This window comes from Prionailurus viverrinus, chromosome A1, assembly GCF_022837055.1.
Source record: "Prionailurus viverrinus isolate Anna chromosome A1, UM_Priviv_1.0, whole genome shotgun sequence".
Classification (NCBI taxonomy): Eukaryota; Metazoa; Chordata; class Mammalia; order Carnivora; family Felidae; genus Prionailurus; species Prionailurus viverrinus.
In genome coordinates this window covers 69,280,660-69,295,933 of record NC_062561.1, presented here as the reverse complement: position 1 = coordinate 69,295,933, position 15,274 = coordinate 69,280,660, and the positions used below count along the sequence as shown (strand labels likewise).

At 42.3% G+C, this 15,274-nt stretch overlaps 1 protein-coding gene across 4 annotated transcripts in view; it reads right to left on the bottom strand.

Moving 5' to 3' along the window:
- The window catches only part of MBNL2 (muscleblind like splicing regulator 2), a 159,280-nt gene that overhangs the window by 93,586 nt on the left and 50,420 nt on the right, over positions 1 to 15,274 (bottom strand). The gene's annotated exons all lie outside the window — the stretch shown is intronic.

Genomic DNA, 15,274 nt, shown 5'->3' with positions numbered 1-15,274 from the left:
TGGCTAGTGTTCAGCAAAGATCGAAACTGTGTAAAGCTGCAGCTCAGCACCATTTTGATATGTAACAGACTATAACAGGAATACTTATCATCAATGAAATGAACCAAGTGTGGTATTAGGAACTATACAATCAACCCAGACGCAAACTAAGGATTTTCCATTGCATCATAGATATTTACGGGTTGCTAGGCAACTAAATATTCCACCACTGACACTAGGGAAAATTTCTCTTGCTAAGCTAGGATTGGCCGTTTTAGTAATTAGTTCTGCATGAGACTGCCTCTTAATATCCCCGGCGTAGAACATTTTAAAGGACACAATACAAATCCCAAGCTTGCATTATTTGAGCAGTTCCCTAGATGGAAACTCTTATCCCTCCGGGCATGTTCAGATATTTTTTTACTCATATTGAACAAATACCTGTCTTCATCCTTTCCACAGAGCAACTTTACCTCTTCTTCACCATTCTAACTCTGAGTATTTGGCAATAGCTACCATGTTTTCTCTGAATCTGTCTTTCTTCAGAGTAAACATACCCAGATCATTTGCTGATTCATTCCCATTGCTTCCCATCCTGGTTGCTCTCCCCTCCCGGTGGCACCAATGGCAATGACTGGGATTGGCGGCTGTTGTTTTACGGTGCACGGTTACGGGTAATGACTTGTAGTCTGTTGTGTTGTTGGACATTTCAACTAAAGTGGGCACAGGAACAAGAAGTCAAAGGCTATGGAACAGGGGGCTGACCTTTTTTATCCTGACTTGGAAAATGCTACCTGTGAGACACCATACTTTTGTGCCGTCTTGGAACCTGGGGAGACAAGCGGAAACTTTAAGTAAGACTTTCAGGGATGCTTACTAGGTTCATGCGGTGTTGAGAACAAGCAGTTTCAGTGCGTGATGAGATCATTTGGAGGAATACTTTCGAAAATGGGCATATGAATCACTGGACAGCTTCTAAAAATACAGATTCCTGGCATCCATGTACTCAGTCTTACTGAATAGGTGCCTCCAGAAGTCCCCAAGGGAAAAACGGGTAGAAGCCACAGTTACAGGGTATCCAACGTGAAGGTCAGCCATTTCCTTCAGCTGACGTCTACATAGCCTGTGAGGCTCTTTTCCATGAAATGCTCTGGCTCCCTTTTGCAGTCCATCCTTCTCTTTTCTCAAAAGGTCTTTTTCCAATAATTAGTACCAAACAGTTTAGTATTTAGTTGTTAATTCTGCATGGCTCTTTGTCTCCTCGGCTATTTTAGAAACCCCGTCAGAGCACGAACTCCGTCTGACACGTCCATGTCTCTCAAGGAATATGGCACAATATTGAACAGCCATTGATGGATGGCGAGGGGTTTTGGAGGCTGTGGAAAAAGAAGTTAAAAGACAAAAGGGAGCAAGATGCAGGAGGCCAGCTAGAAAAGTTTAAGATTACAGAGATTAAAGAAGTCTTTCTTGTGAAAGAAGTTTCTTTTTTTTGTAATTTTGTTTTAATGTTTATTTATTTTTGAGAAAGAGAGAGAAAGATAGCATGAGAGGGAAAGGGGCAGAGAGAGAGGGAGACACAGAATCTGAAACAGACTTCAGGCTCCAAGCTGTTAGCACAGAGCCCGACTTGGGGATCAAACTCATGAAATGTGAGATCATGACCTGAGCCAAAGTGGGACCCTCAGCCAACTGAGCCACCCAGGTGCCCCTGAAAGAAGTTTCTTCTGAATTGCACTTGTGGCCTGCTATTAAGTGATAGGGTTCATGCAGGGTATTGGTCTCTCCCCATCAAACCTGATCTTTGGAGACATCAGGCAGTAAGTAATTCACAAGACTATGTCATATAAATATGGCCAGGAGATCTAGAATTTCCTGCATTCCTTGCCCATCTGAAACACCGGAGGTAAATGAATTATCTCTCTTCTGGTGCAATTCCATCATCTGACAAAGCCTACAGCAAGGATACCGTGGGCCACTGATAAAAGTTCCAAAATAAGCATAAAGGGGTCCCTTAGACAGTTACGTAGGCTTTTTAAAAAATATCAAAGACACCTAAGATTTCAAAATTGCTTCAGTCTGGACGATGGAAAGACTCTCCAATGATGTCATGGCCTGGCCTCCTTCTGCAATTCCTTCTCCAGGCAGAGTGGCCTTCTCCTGAGGCAAATGGGAACGTGTCAACCTCTTGTGGAAATCTTAGTATTGAGCATAAAACTCAGACTCTTACATGGTTTCTCTCTTATTCATGGTCTCAGGCTTCTGTCCACCTGACCAATGGATTGTGCTGTAGTTGCCCTGCCTCGTTTCTAGAAAGAGGGAAGTACTTTTATCCCAAGGCTTTGGAGCTCCCTTTCCCCCACGCCTGGGGAAGGTCTTCTCTCCATCTGGCTGCCTCCTCCGTGTCCTTCAGATCTCTGCTCAGAAAGTAACTCCTTGAAGACAGCATCCCAGGTCACGTTTTCTATTTAAATTCTTCCTCGATCACATTGGCTTCTATCCAAGTTTATTTCCTATTTAGCATTTCTCACAACTTGAAAATAACTAATTTTTTTAGGATGGGGGGTGCTGTTTCTAGCCATTTGATTTCTGTCTACTCTCATTAGAACAAAAGCCCCATGAGGTCGAGAAACCGGGCTGCTTTTAGAACAGGCTGTATTGCCCGTGCCTAGCCCGGTGCCTGTCATTCTGTGGGCGCTCGGTATTTCCTGAATGAAGAGCAGTCTTGATAAGTTGTGATTATTTGATTAGTTTGTTTACTTTTCTCTTGTTTCCTTCACTCGACTGCGAGTTCCATGGGAACAAGGTGTCTGTCTTTTTAGGCATCAAACATAGTGCTCAGCACTTGGTGGTGGCCCAATGACTGTCGAAGAAGTAAATGAGCAAAGACATTGAAATTCTCTAGGAAACGAAACTTCTTCCTCTGCGGCTTTATATACCACTCAGAACATCTGGAGCTACTAGAATTCTTCATTAAGAATTCTGCTATCCCAATATTTTCCCGCGATCACAGTTCCTGTTAACAACCAAGTGCCCGACGGGAGCAGAAGGGAAGCGATATGAATTAAATTTCGCAAATGAGGTTGCTGATGATTAATTTTACATCCTGAGCATCTGGGTCAGGGCTTCGTTTCATGGCAGGTGTGGAAATAATATCTTTGGTGTCATTATTCATGATTTTACTAAGGGCTGGGAGCACTTGAAATGTTCTTCTGAATGAGATTTGAGATGTGGACCAGATGTGTAATTTTAAGTTTTTTTTTTTAATGTTTTTTATTTATTTTGAGAGAGAGAGAGAGGAGAGGGAGAGAGAATCCCAAGCAGGCTCTGCGTTGTCAGGACAGAGCCTGACAAGGGGCTCGATCTCACAAACCGTGAAATCATGACATGAGCCTGAAATCAAGAGTAGGATGCTTAACTCACTGAGCCACCCAGGCACCCCAACCAGATGCTTATTTTTAAAAAACCTGTATGTACTGTATTCTCCTTTTCGAGAAACAAATTTTCATATTAAGATGGCTCATTAATGTACTTTGGTGTCCATGGCACTTACTCAGTTGAAAACTACAAGTGATTAATTTTTTAAAAATACAAAGTGTCACTTAGATGACAGCAGACTGAGTGAAATGTAAACATGCCTAAAATTGAAGCCAATCATTTCGTTTTGCTTGAACTGGGTAAAAACCTCTGAGTCATTTTCCCTTCCTCCTTCTCCTGGCATCATCTCATTTTCCAAGGGACCTGCCATTCATTGTGGACACACGAACTCAGTCCTAAGAAAATGGTCTCATCAGACATATCCCCCTAATGCTGGTTGGTCAGGCAGGAGAGCCAGGTACGGCTGATCACAAATAAATATGTCAACATCCACTCACTTCCTGAATCCCAAAAGTGGTGCTCTGGGGGCGGATTCGTCCTCTTATCAGTTTTATTCTTCTTGGTCTTGACAGTGCTGAGAAAGGGTAATAGAAACTAGGCTATAATCTTTGAGCCAGAGGAAATTGAACCAAACCAAGTGGAAAGAATATGCTACTTAGCATTAGCAGGTCAATTCACGAGGAAATTGTGAAACAGGTGCAGCCTGTCACTGGTAAAGCTCTGCCAGAAGAGGCCTGGTCTCCGTAGCCCCAGAGGAGAGCCCCCTGCTGTAGTTTAGACCTTAGTATTGGATGCCTGCTACCCTGGGCTTCTGGGGGACCCGCTCTCATACACTGAAATGGGTATGTTCTAGGTCTGTTCTATGTCTCTGTCTCTGCTCGGGCTCATTTCCCACCCCCAACCCCCGCCAGTGAAAATCCACTCATTTGATGGATCAAGCTGTCCTTGTTTGCTAAGAGAAAAAGGCTTGCCGAACTTCTATGCTTCTTTCAGGGAATGTGTGGACTTATCAGTGACTTTGTGATGACAAAGCCTTCTCTGTGTGCAGGGTCCAAACGAGTGAAATGGGGATTTCAGGCCAGATAGTATGAGCCGGCATGTCCCTACCTTTCAAGTTTATGGAGTTAATATTTCCAAGAAGAATGGGAAACTGACATAGAATTGCTCGCTTTTTCTTTTGCTGAGTAAGGCCATTAAGGGAAAAAGAACAAAACTCATCTGCTAAGAAAACCTCTTTTAGAGACAAAAGGAACATTATGATAATCAATTAAAAAAAAAAAAAGAAGGTACAGAGACGCCTGTGCAGTCAGTTAAGTGTCCGACTGCAGCTCAGTTCATGATCTCGCCGCTCGTGGGTTCTAGCCCCGTGTTAGACCCTGTGCTGACAGCTCAGAGCTTGGAGCTTGCTTTAGATTCTGTGTCTCCCTGTCTCCCTGCCCCTTCCCTGCTTGTGCTCTCTCTCTCTCTCTCTCTTTCAAAAACAAATAAACATTTAAAAAAAATTAAAAAGAAGGTATAATCTCTGAATAAAAAAGAAACTTTGAATTGAAAGAATTCAGCTTTATTTAAAAAAAACATTTTGTACAGTTTCAGTTGTTTAAGACGGATACATCCTAGAGTATTACAATAGACCACTATGCCTGTAGATAACAATACGGTGTCGTGCCTTTAAAAATTTGTTACATGGGTGAGGTCATAGCTGGTGTTATGTGTCCTTACCACCATAAAAATGAAACAAAACTAAGAAAGAAAGTATTTCAGTGTCCTTATTTTATAGACTAGTGAAAATGTCGTCCAATGCCAGCGTAAGTCTATAGCCAGGCTTTCGGGATCTGCTGAGTTGCCCAGGGTGGTCCAACAAGCCACTCCATGAATTTTAACAGCTATTCGCTGACACTTGTGGGCAAATCTCCATGTGATCTGTCATTCCAGAAACATGAGCATGACCCAGAAACACCTTTTGGGTTGTAAAGCAAAGAGCTTATTTGTACAGAACCTTTAACTTTGAGGTTTTATCTGTCTGTGGGTTGACAGAAAAAAATTAAGCAGTGGGTAGCCAGAAAAGTGATTTGAATTTTGTTGGAACAGTGGCATTTAAAAGTGTAAGAATTAAGGATACATTTATGCATTTGCAAATCTGATTGAGCACCCTGCACGTGCTGGCTGCAGGGACAGAGCAACGAGATCCCTGCCTTACAGCCTCACCGTCTCGTGGTAGAGACAGACGCAGAGGAGACACAGAGATAGATCACATCCCTTAAGGATAATTTCTGAGGTTGCTTTTGCGGGTAGATGTGGGCCATGTAAATAAAGTCCGGATGAAAGTGGAGAACTGAGGCTTGCAGCTACATGGGGGAAGAGCATTCCACGTAGAGGGAACAGCTGGTGCAGAGGCCCTGAGGAACAAAGAGGCCACTGTGATAGGAACACAGTCGTGAGGGGGAGCGTGGTCGACTTATGGGGCCAGAAGTGCAGCAGGGAGCCAGAGCACAGGGGGCCTTAAGGGCTGTGATTGCATAAGTGACACGGACAGCTACTGGAAGGTTCTGAGCTAGAGGATGACGTGACCTGACTTCCAGGTCACGCTGTTCAAGGAGGGAGTCGCAAAAGTGTGAGCTACCGTAGGCTGTTGCAATAGTCCATAGGAGACACATGGTGGCTTGGGCCAGGGTGGTCATGACAGAAGTGCCAGAAAGTGCTTGGATTTAGGATGTCTTCAGAAGGTGGAGAAAGCCGGGCTTCCTGACGGACTGGATATGGTGGTGATGGTAAGAGAAGACTGAAGCTGGGTTTTAAGATGTTTTACTTGATCAAGCAAATAAACAGCACCATCTGCTGAGAACAGGGACAATGGGAACAGGAGGTTGTAGGGGAAACCAAAAACTTAGCGGTCCTATTAAATGTGAGACGTCACTTAAATATCCAGGTAAAAGTGTCAGGTGGGCAACTGAATACATGAGTCTAGAGCTTAGGGGAGAAATCGGGGCCAGAGACAGAAATTACGAGACGTTCAGCATACGAAAGATGTCTACAGCCACTGGGTTGGATGAGGTCATCTAGGGAGTCCAGCTCTCTGGAATATGGGCCAGAAAGTACAAAGGTTCTGAGGCAAGATCACGCTTGGTGAGTTATAAGGGTAAGGGGGGTCACTGTAGGTGTGAGGAAACGTAGAGACGTTCAAAGTCTGGAATGATGCCAGTGTTCAGAAGGAGGAGGATTCAGGAAGGCAGACAGAGCAGGAGTGGCCAGTGAGGTAAGGGGAAACCAGAGAGTGAATCACCCACACTACACACGTAGGGTCTTTCAAGCTTAGGTCCTTCAGAGCAGTTTATAATTTTGCTCTGCCCTCTGTGATCTCCGCTGATGGAAGAAGGGGTGTCTGCTGTTCCACTCCCAGTGTTCACCAGCACCTGTCCCATGATCAATTATTGTTCGTTTTGAGCAGAGGTTGAATGTGGCAGTCTACAGATGGAATCCAGCCTGTAGATGTGTTTTGCTTGACCTTCGGGGTCTAAAAAATATTTTCGTTGGTTGCCAAGGTTTAGGGATTGGGAAACTTCACACCAAAATATGTACCTCTGGTTCTTTTTTAAAAAATCCCCAGGAGTCTCAGAAGGCAGACAACAGCTGTTTGCGGCTGAGTGGTGGCCGCCACGGTCGGGGGGTCACATGCTTTTCAGTTACTTTCCTGCAGTCTGTAGTCCTCCTTGCATTCCCCCCACAGCCAGCGCTGAGTGCCTCACTCCCATTTCTTGCTGAGTCCTGCGGATTTTGGTTTGGACCTCTTGTTCAGTGAAAGAGGGAATGAATGAATGAATGAATGAGCGGACTAAATGAATGAGTATTTACCAATGAGGCACCTGGAGCCCGCTCAGAGAGGTGAAATGAAATAAGATTATGTGCAGGAAAGCCAGGGCGCAGATATAGACTCCCAGGCCAGGGCTTTTTAAATCTTTGCTTCCTAGTTTGCATTGTATTAAAAACATTCTGGGGCGCCTGGATGGCTCAGTCAGTTAAGCATCAGACTCTTGATTTCGGCTCAGGTCATGATCTCGTGGTTCGTGAGTTTGAGCCCTGTGTGGGCTCTGCGCTGACAGCGGGGAGACTGCTTCAGGTTCTCTCTCTCCCTCTTCCTCTGCCCCTTCCTTGTGCTCCCTCTCTAAATACATACATACATACATACATAAAACAAAACCACATTCTAAAATAAAAGCAAAAGTTTGAACGAAGGAAGGAGGGTGCTGACAAGATGCTATTTCCATTTTCAGAAAAAAAAACTAGAATCTTAAACAAATCATGATAAATGTTTCTTTCTCCTTAAGCTTTGGTGAGAAATGGTTTCATAAGAAACTGCTACACAGACTAGCAAAAGTTAGCATCCCTGCCCAAGGCTAAGTGAATAATAAACAAATGTAATTATTCAAGAACGTAATTAAGGTTAAAAGAGATATTTTGCTCCGTTTGATTTTTGGAGAAAATAAGTTTTGCCAGTTTGCTCTGCGAATTATTTTAATCTATTTTTACATGTTTCAAACACAGATTATTGTAATCACAGAATGTCAGCTTATCATCTTTCTTTCGTCTACCCAGTACCCAACACTGGAGTTTTTCAAGCCTCATCTCTCTTGCCAACTCCAATGATGGCTAGTGGCTGTTCTGAGCAGTGTGCACAGGTAGACTTTGAAAGTAGTCTGGGCTCAGGAGTTAGACTACAGTGTTTGGTTTCTGACATTTTCTAGGTTTGGATACGATTCTTACGGTTGAACGGTGTCCCCCTCCACCCAAAAGATGAATTAAAGAATTAACCTCTGTCCTCCAGACTGTGACTTGATTTGGAAGTAGGGTCGTTGCAGATATCACTAGTTAAGATGAGGTCATACCAGAAAAGGTGGGCCCCTAACCTAATGTAACTGGCATCCTTGTGAGATGGGGAAATTTAGACGCAGACTCAAAGGGAAGACCATGAGAAGAAACACATGCAGGAAGACAGACATCAGAAGCTGGATCCAGAGAAGACACTGAGTCACCAGAAAAGAGAAGAGGCAGGGAAGCGTTCTCCCACGGAAGCTTCAGAGGGAGCATGGTCGTACCAATGCTTGTCTGGACTTGCAGCTGCCCTGAACTGGGGGACAATACATTTCTGTTGTTTTAAGCTGCCCAGTCTTTGGTAGTTTGTTATGACCGCCACAGGAAACTAACATAGAGATTATTTTGTCTACCTCTTAATTTTAGACTGGGTTAGAATGCAGGTGTCTTGAGGGTAGAAGCCATGTCCCTAGGAAGGTGGCATCACCCATAAACGCCATAGATGTGCTATCCCTGATAGGACGTTTAGGGAGATGCCACCTTGAGAATCCTCATTCCTTTGCTCACTAAAGGCACCGAAACTGATTCCACCTGCACTGTCCTCCTCTTGGCCCTCCTCTTGTCCTGGAAGCTACAAGTATATTCTTTCTTTGCATAGAAATATCTTGAGTATCAGGAAGAATCTGGTGCTAATTTTGACCCTAGGCAAATTTGAGAAACAGCCAAAAAGTATCTTTAATGACCCTCTGGTCATCTTGTGCCCACGTTAATGTGTCAGACTTCTCTGTAGATGAGAGTTTCTTAACTTGCAGTCCATAGATAGTTTTTAGAGGCCAACATGAAACCCTTGAGATCTTAAGATTGTTGTAATAGTCTGTATCTGGGTAAACATTTCACAGTTTAATAATTTATGGATTCTTAAAGTTTATATATTTCCCTACAACCAGAACAAGAAAGAAAAAGAAAGACTAAGGATCCTCGGCATGATGGTCAGTATCAAGCTAAGGTTTTGTGCCTGGGGAACAAGGCACATGGAGTGGGATGATGACTGGGGGTGGATGAAGAGTTTGGATCCAGGAATGTTCAACTACAGGTGAGTATGGAGCCTGCCTACAGGGTGTTTGGTGGGCATTTTGGCCACGGACTTGGCCAGGAAAGGGCACGCACCCAGAACCTGGATTGATCGACACAGACGTGGGAATTGAATGCTGAGCGCAGACACCCTTTCAGAACTCGTCACCGACCTGATCTAGGAAAGACCAATGCTGAGTCTTGGCAAGTATCCACAGTGAGGAGCAAGGAGAGGAGAGGTGGCATTAGAGGCGAGACAGGAAGGAAGGTTGCAGTGGTAGAAGAAGTAGGAGTGGGGGGAAAGAGGAGGAAAGAAGTCCAAGGAGGGGCTGGCCAGGCTTGCAGAACAAAACGGAGAAATTAAAGAAAATGGTGAACAGCCATGCAGAGCAGTTTGGTGTCTGAGGTTCACTGGCAATCATCAATAAGTTCGTTTTGAAAAGTCGTGGGGATTCCTTTGTTAATTTATGCACTCTTGGAATGGTTATTGTTGCACGTCCTCCATGCATCAGTGCCACGCTAGGTGCTTGGGCACAGAGATGACTAAAACATCATCCTGTCCTTGGGAAGCTTACGGGCTTGTACGGGGACACATACTTAGAGGAGTGAACTGTTACATGGAGGTCTTCATACTATCACGAAGGGGCAAGTGGTTGATTTGCCCCGGAGGGCAGCAGTCAGATGATGGATACACGGATCTCTTACACAAGGAGTAGAATTGGTGGTCCGGGCACCGTTAAAGTAGAACATGTCCTTCACTTTATCGTGATATCTGGAATCCTATGTGTCAGAATCGCACGGGCACACACACACACACCAACACCTTGGACCAAAACTACTTTTGCTACTGAGGCCTAGTAAGTGATGTATAACATCTCTAGACAAATACAGACAAAAAGAAATACATGTGCCTCACTGTCTCTCCTTTTCAAATATGTAACTTTTTAGTACCTAGATCAGTTTATTCCTGGGGGCTTCTATTTTAGAATGTTTTTGACACTTCCATATGCTACATTTGTGAAACATGGATATTGTTAAGATATTAGGAGCTTTAGAATTCATTAGACCGATGAGTTATTCCATAAGAGGAATTAGGAGGAGGGAAGGGATGGGGCGGCTTTGGAGTGACACTTACCTTGGATCATGTCTCTTCCCCACTATTTGTAAGTTATTTGTTGTTTCCAACCTGTATCCCACAACTGTAATGGTTGACTGAATATTTACCTTACAGAGTCGTTGGAAGGAACTGATAATTCATGAAAAATACCTGGCAGAAAGTAGCCTCTATGTGACTACAGAGATTTCTATAGATAACAAAATAATTGTCTGAGATTATATCTTCAAATCAGGCCAGAATTGAGGACATAACTTAAAAAATCCTCAAGCAATTTCTGCAAAGAATTAGCTTCTATTTGAAAGCAATTCAAGAACATGAAGTTAAGGCCAAGGCCAATGACATACATTTTTTAGTATGTTTTGAAGAACTGTCCCAAACGATCACGTATCTACTACCATATTCGATTTTAAAATTTTCACCCATACACATGAAGACTAAAATTTTATTTGTCATCAGCCAACTTATAGCCAGCATCCCACAAATAAGTGAGTAGGATCTATTTTTATACATTTTCAAACTTAGAAAGAATGGGAGAGTAATAGTAAGTAGTTTCTGCAACACTTCAGAGAAACTGAAGTAATTTACTTGTCAATTACTTGTCAGTTTTCTTTTCAATTTTCTCAAGTTGTATTACACTTCCATGCTGTATTATACTGGGGCCTCTAATTCCTGCAAAGAGCCCCCTGATTTTGAAATCTATTGGACTATTGAGAAAAGGGCCATAGCACATTGCCGTACAGGTTGTGCACTGCACAACTCCAGGGGGTGCCGGTCACGCAGACCATATTGAGAAATGCACCCACACAAGCCGTATGCAGCAGCCCTACCTGAGAGGCTTGAATCCTTTCCTAAGGAACATGCTCTACCGTGCAACAAATACTTATTGAGCATCTAATACGTAGGAGACACTGTTCTAGGCTCTGAGGACACGACAGTGATCAGAAAAGATACCATCCCCATCTACATGGACCTTCCATTCTAGCAGAAGGGAGGGGGACAGATAATGAACCCAAACCAAGTATGTGTTCAGTTTACCAGAAGGCGGTGTTAGGGAGAAGAAGAAAGCAAGATGGTGAGCAAATGGAATCACAGCCACGGGGAAATTACTATTTGAAATAAGGTTGGCAGAAAGGCTTCACTGTTGGCAGTTTGGATCAGAATCCAGAAGGGAATGAGGGATAAGCTGTTCATACAATTGAGGCAGGAATATTCCAGGCAGAGCAAAGAGCAAGTGTAAACACTCTAAGGAGGAAGCCTACTTGGCACACCCAGGGGCCAGGATAGAGGTGGGGTGGCTACAGGGGACTGGATGGGGGGACAGTGGTAGGACAGAAGTCAGGGGGTTGGGGTGAGAGTCAGATCTCCAGGGCCCAAACAGTTTTGTAAGGATCGGTCTTTACCCATGTACCCAGGCGAGCTGGGAAGCCACTGGGAGGCTTCCAATGGAAGAGTGACATCATCTCACTCAGGTGCTCAAAGAATCACAGGGTCTTTGAACTAATTTTTATTATGTAAAGCCAAAACAATTTCCCCAAAGACTCTAGGAGTGCTTTTTGTTTTTCTTTGGCCAAAATTAGCAACATGATTTTTTAAAAAATTATTTCCTATTTTAATATCAGTTTGAATTAAAACGTTTAAGCAAAGACATTAAATACTTGATGAAAGTGGTAAATGCCAAAACCTTTAGTCCCAATAAGCATGAAAGCTAATTCATTTATTCCCTTCCGGATGTTTCTGTCTGCAAAATAATCCAGACTAGTTCCTATTGGTTACAGGGAAAAGAACCTGAAGAGAAAAAATCTCAAACATCTCAACTGTGAGGGAGACTGTTTTATGGATTATAAAGGAACAGAGATAGGGCCAACATGGTCAAGGATACGAGGAGGTTAGCTGCTCACGAAGCAATTTGCATTTTGTCAAGTTAACCTATCTTGTGGAACACCATGTTCCAGGCCTTCCAGAAAAATTAAAGCAACTGCACTGTTAAAAAAAATATCACAAATGCCTTTTCTGCCCAGTGGTTTCATTTAAAATGCAACAAGGTAACAGTTGTGAATAAAGTACAGTTGTCATTGTAAGAACTGTGCTCTATTTTCTGAAACATTTCTACAAAAGTATTTATAGATGTACAACTCTCTTTCCAAAGACCTCAGCAAATCTCCTTTTTAACCACCCACTAATTTGTTTAGTATGTTTTTATGGATGTTTCCTCATGGATGCAAATAGTCCATAACAAAAACTGAAAAACAAAAAGGAATATGTCAGGCTTATAGTCGACTGGTCTCTATATTGGTATGCCAACACAGATTCCTCTTCCCTATTTTTCTGAACAAAAATAGTCCACAGTCCTTGAGAAAATACCTTGTAAGAAATACTAACCACAAACATAATGTCGGCGTCAAACTTGACTTGCTTTAATGTCATGACTAATTTGTATCACTGAGCTGTTATCACTCACACAGTAGATTCTTAAGAGTTTGGACACATTAAGAGTTGAACGCTTTATGAGTTGGACACATCCTGTCTATAAAGCCAGTCATCAAAATCAGTGTCTATGCTGTAATACTTTATTATGAAGGGAAAATAACAGGAGCTGGCTCTACTATGTCCCACCCTCTGCTAGGCATCTGGCATATCTTAGGCCAGGTAGTCTTTGCAGTAACCTTATGAAGTTGGAATTATAATATGAATATTGAATAAGAGGAAACTGAAGTCAAGGAGGTAAAATAATTTGTCTCAAATGCTATAGCTCACTTCTAACCAGCCAGAACTCATTCAAGCCCTGGCCTGACAGCCAAGCCCTTGCATTTCTGTCTGTCGTAGGCTGGTTCCACGGAGCAACACTGTCTTATTTATTATATTAAATGAAATTAAAATTAAATAGCTTAATTATTGTTGTCATCATAATTTTTCTATTTAGCTACCACTGTTGAGTGCCTTTTTTTTGAGAGAGAGAGAAAGAGACAGAGACAATGTGAGTGGAGGAGGGGCACAAAGAGAAGGAGACAGAGTCCCAAGCAGCCTCCACACTGTCAGCACTGAGCCTGATGTGGGGTTCGAACTCACAAAACCATGAGATCATGACCTGAGCCGAAACCAAGAGAGCGTGACGCTTAACCAACTGAGCCACCCAGGTGCCCCTGAGTGCCTTTTTAATTTACTCGTCCTTATTGTAGGAACTCGTCATTCTTACATCCACCTTGCAAGGTGAATATGCCCGCATGGTGCCGGGCAGTGTGCATACATTAGCCAATGTCACTGGCAAATGTTCTCATTTCACTGATGAGACAACAAAGCTAAGAAGTGACAAGGGACCCACCCAAGTCGGGGAAGTGGTTGAGCAGGTATTTATAGACTCGGGTATGTCTTACTCCTATGCTATGGGCTCTTTTCACATTCTTCACAGTTTGACAACTTTAAAAATAAGTGACACCACGCTCAAATTAAATAATCTGAAAATGTACAATTCTAAAAGGGAACTGATAACTTAAGACAATCTGTAACCATGCTTCAACACTGCAAATGATTCCACTAGACACTTCTGAAAATGGTCCTTAAAACTCAAATCTTCATGCTTGGTTCATGCTTTTATGTTAAACTTAACTGTTCTTCACCCTTTCTCCATGGGTTGGAATTCCTCCAACAACTGTGGTCCCGGAGAATCCACATCGAGGTAATAAATTGTAAGGACCTGGAAGTTGCTGTCCTCTTGATATTCAAGAAGTACTTAGCCTTAATGTGTTGTATATATCTCCCTCATATTTCCTTAACTAGCTGAAAGAATTAAGTTTTAAGACACTTCCTAAGACGTTGGTTTCCTAGTCAATATCCAACCAGTGAAGGCTTGGATCAATAAAACAAAGGAAGTAGGATGACCTGGGAAATGAATTTCTTACCTCTGACCTGTTTCCATATCTTGAAGCTCTTAAAATCTAGTTTTTAATCTAAACTGCTTTTTATAGTGAATGTTTCCATGGGTGATGACCGTAGAAGCAAATATGTACTTAGGTTACTTGTTTGACTAAAAGCAAAATAAATACTATTATAAAAATATGCTTATAATGTTATACTTTATATAACTGTGATTTATCCATCTGTTTATTTCTGTGTAGACAAAACAATTCATATTTTTAAAGTCTAATCTAATAAACTTTTCATGATAAAGAGGAACAAAATAGGGAAAGTTATGGGGATAAATGGCATATCTAATTTTTCAAACTTTAACCCTTAAAAGACTTCTCTTGGGCTACAAATGTATCCTTCTGCTTTTTAGTGTGTAGGCAAATTTTCCCTTTAAGATATACTTAAATATACAAAGTCTTATATTTTGACTTTGACTAATAAATATCATAAGACATAACTTTTCACTTTAAGATGAAATTCTCCCTCAAAACATACCCAATCCTTCAATATCCAAGAATAGGCTAAGGTCACTATTTTGTAAACTCACAGAACTAAGATTTCCCAAGAGCACGGACCACCTTTTTTTTTTTTTTTTAACTCTTTGGTAAGCTTATTTATACAAAGTTTTGCAGAGATGTAAACATTAAGCTCTTATCTCCATTGAAAACTATATCATGATGATGTTAGGACTGTCCTAGACAGTCTGGGATTCATAGAATCCATATTTTAGGGCAAAATAAGCCTCAAAGAATTATGGGCTAAGTCACACCTACTTCCTTCAATTAGATATTTCATCATAATTCCCCCAATTTCTGCAAGTCCAAACCCCACCTGACTTAGTATACACCTCGGGTTGCAACAACCTTCTAGAACATGTCTTGAAACAGTCAGCTGGAAGCCAGCTCTCCCTTCTATGGACCCACATAGAAGCCTGTTTCTCTCTTAAGGCATATGTCCCTTTCTGTCTTGCATTATAGTTACTTGCTGACATGCTGTATTTTCCCTCCTAGACAGTGAGCTCAA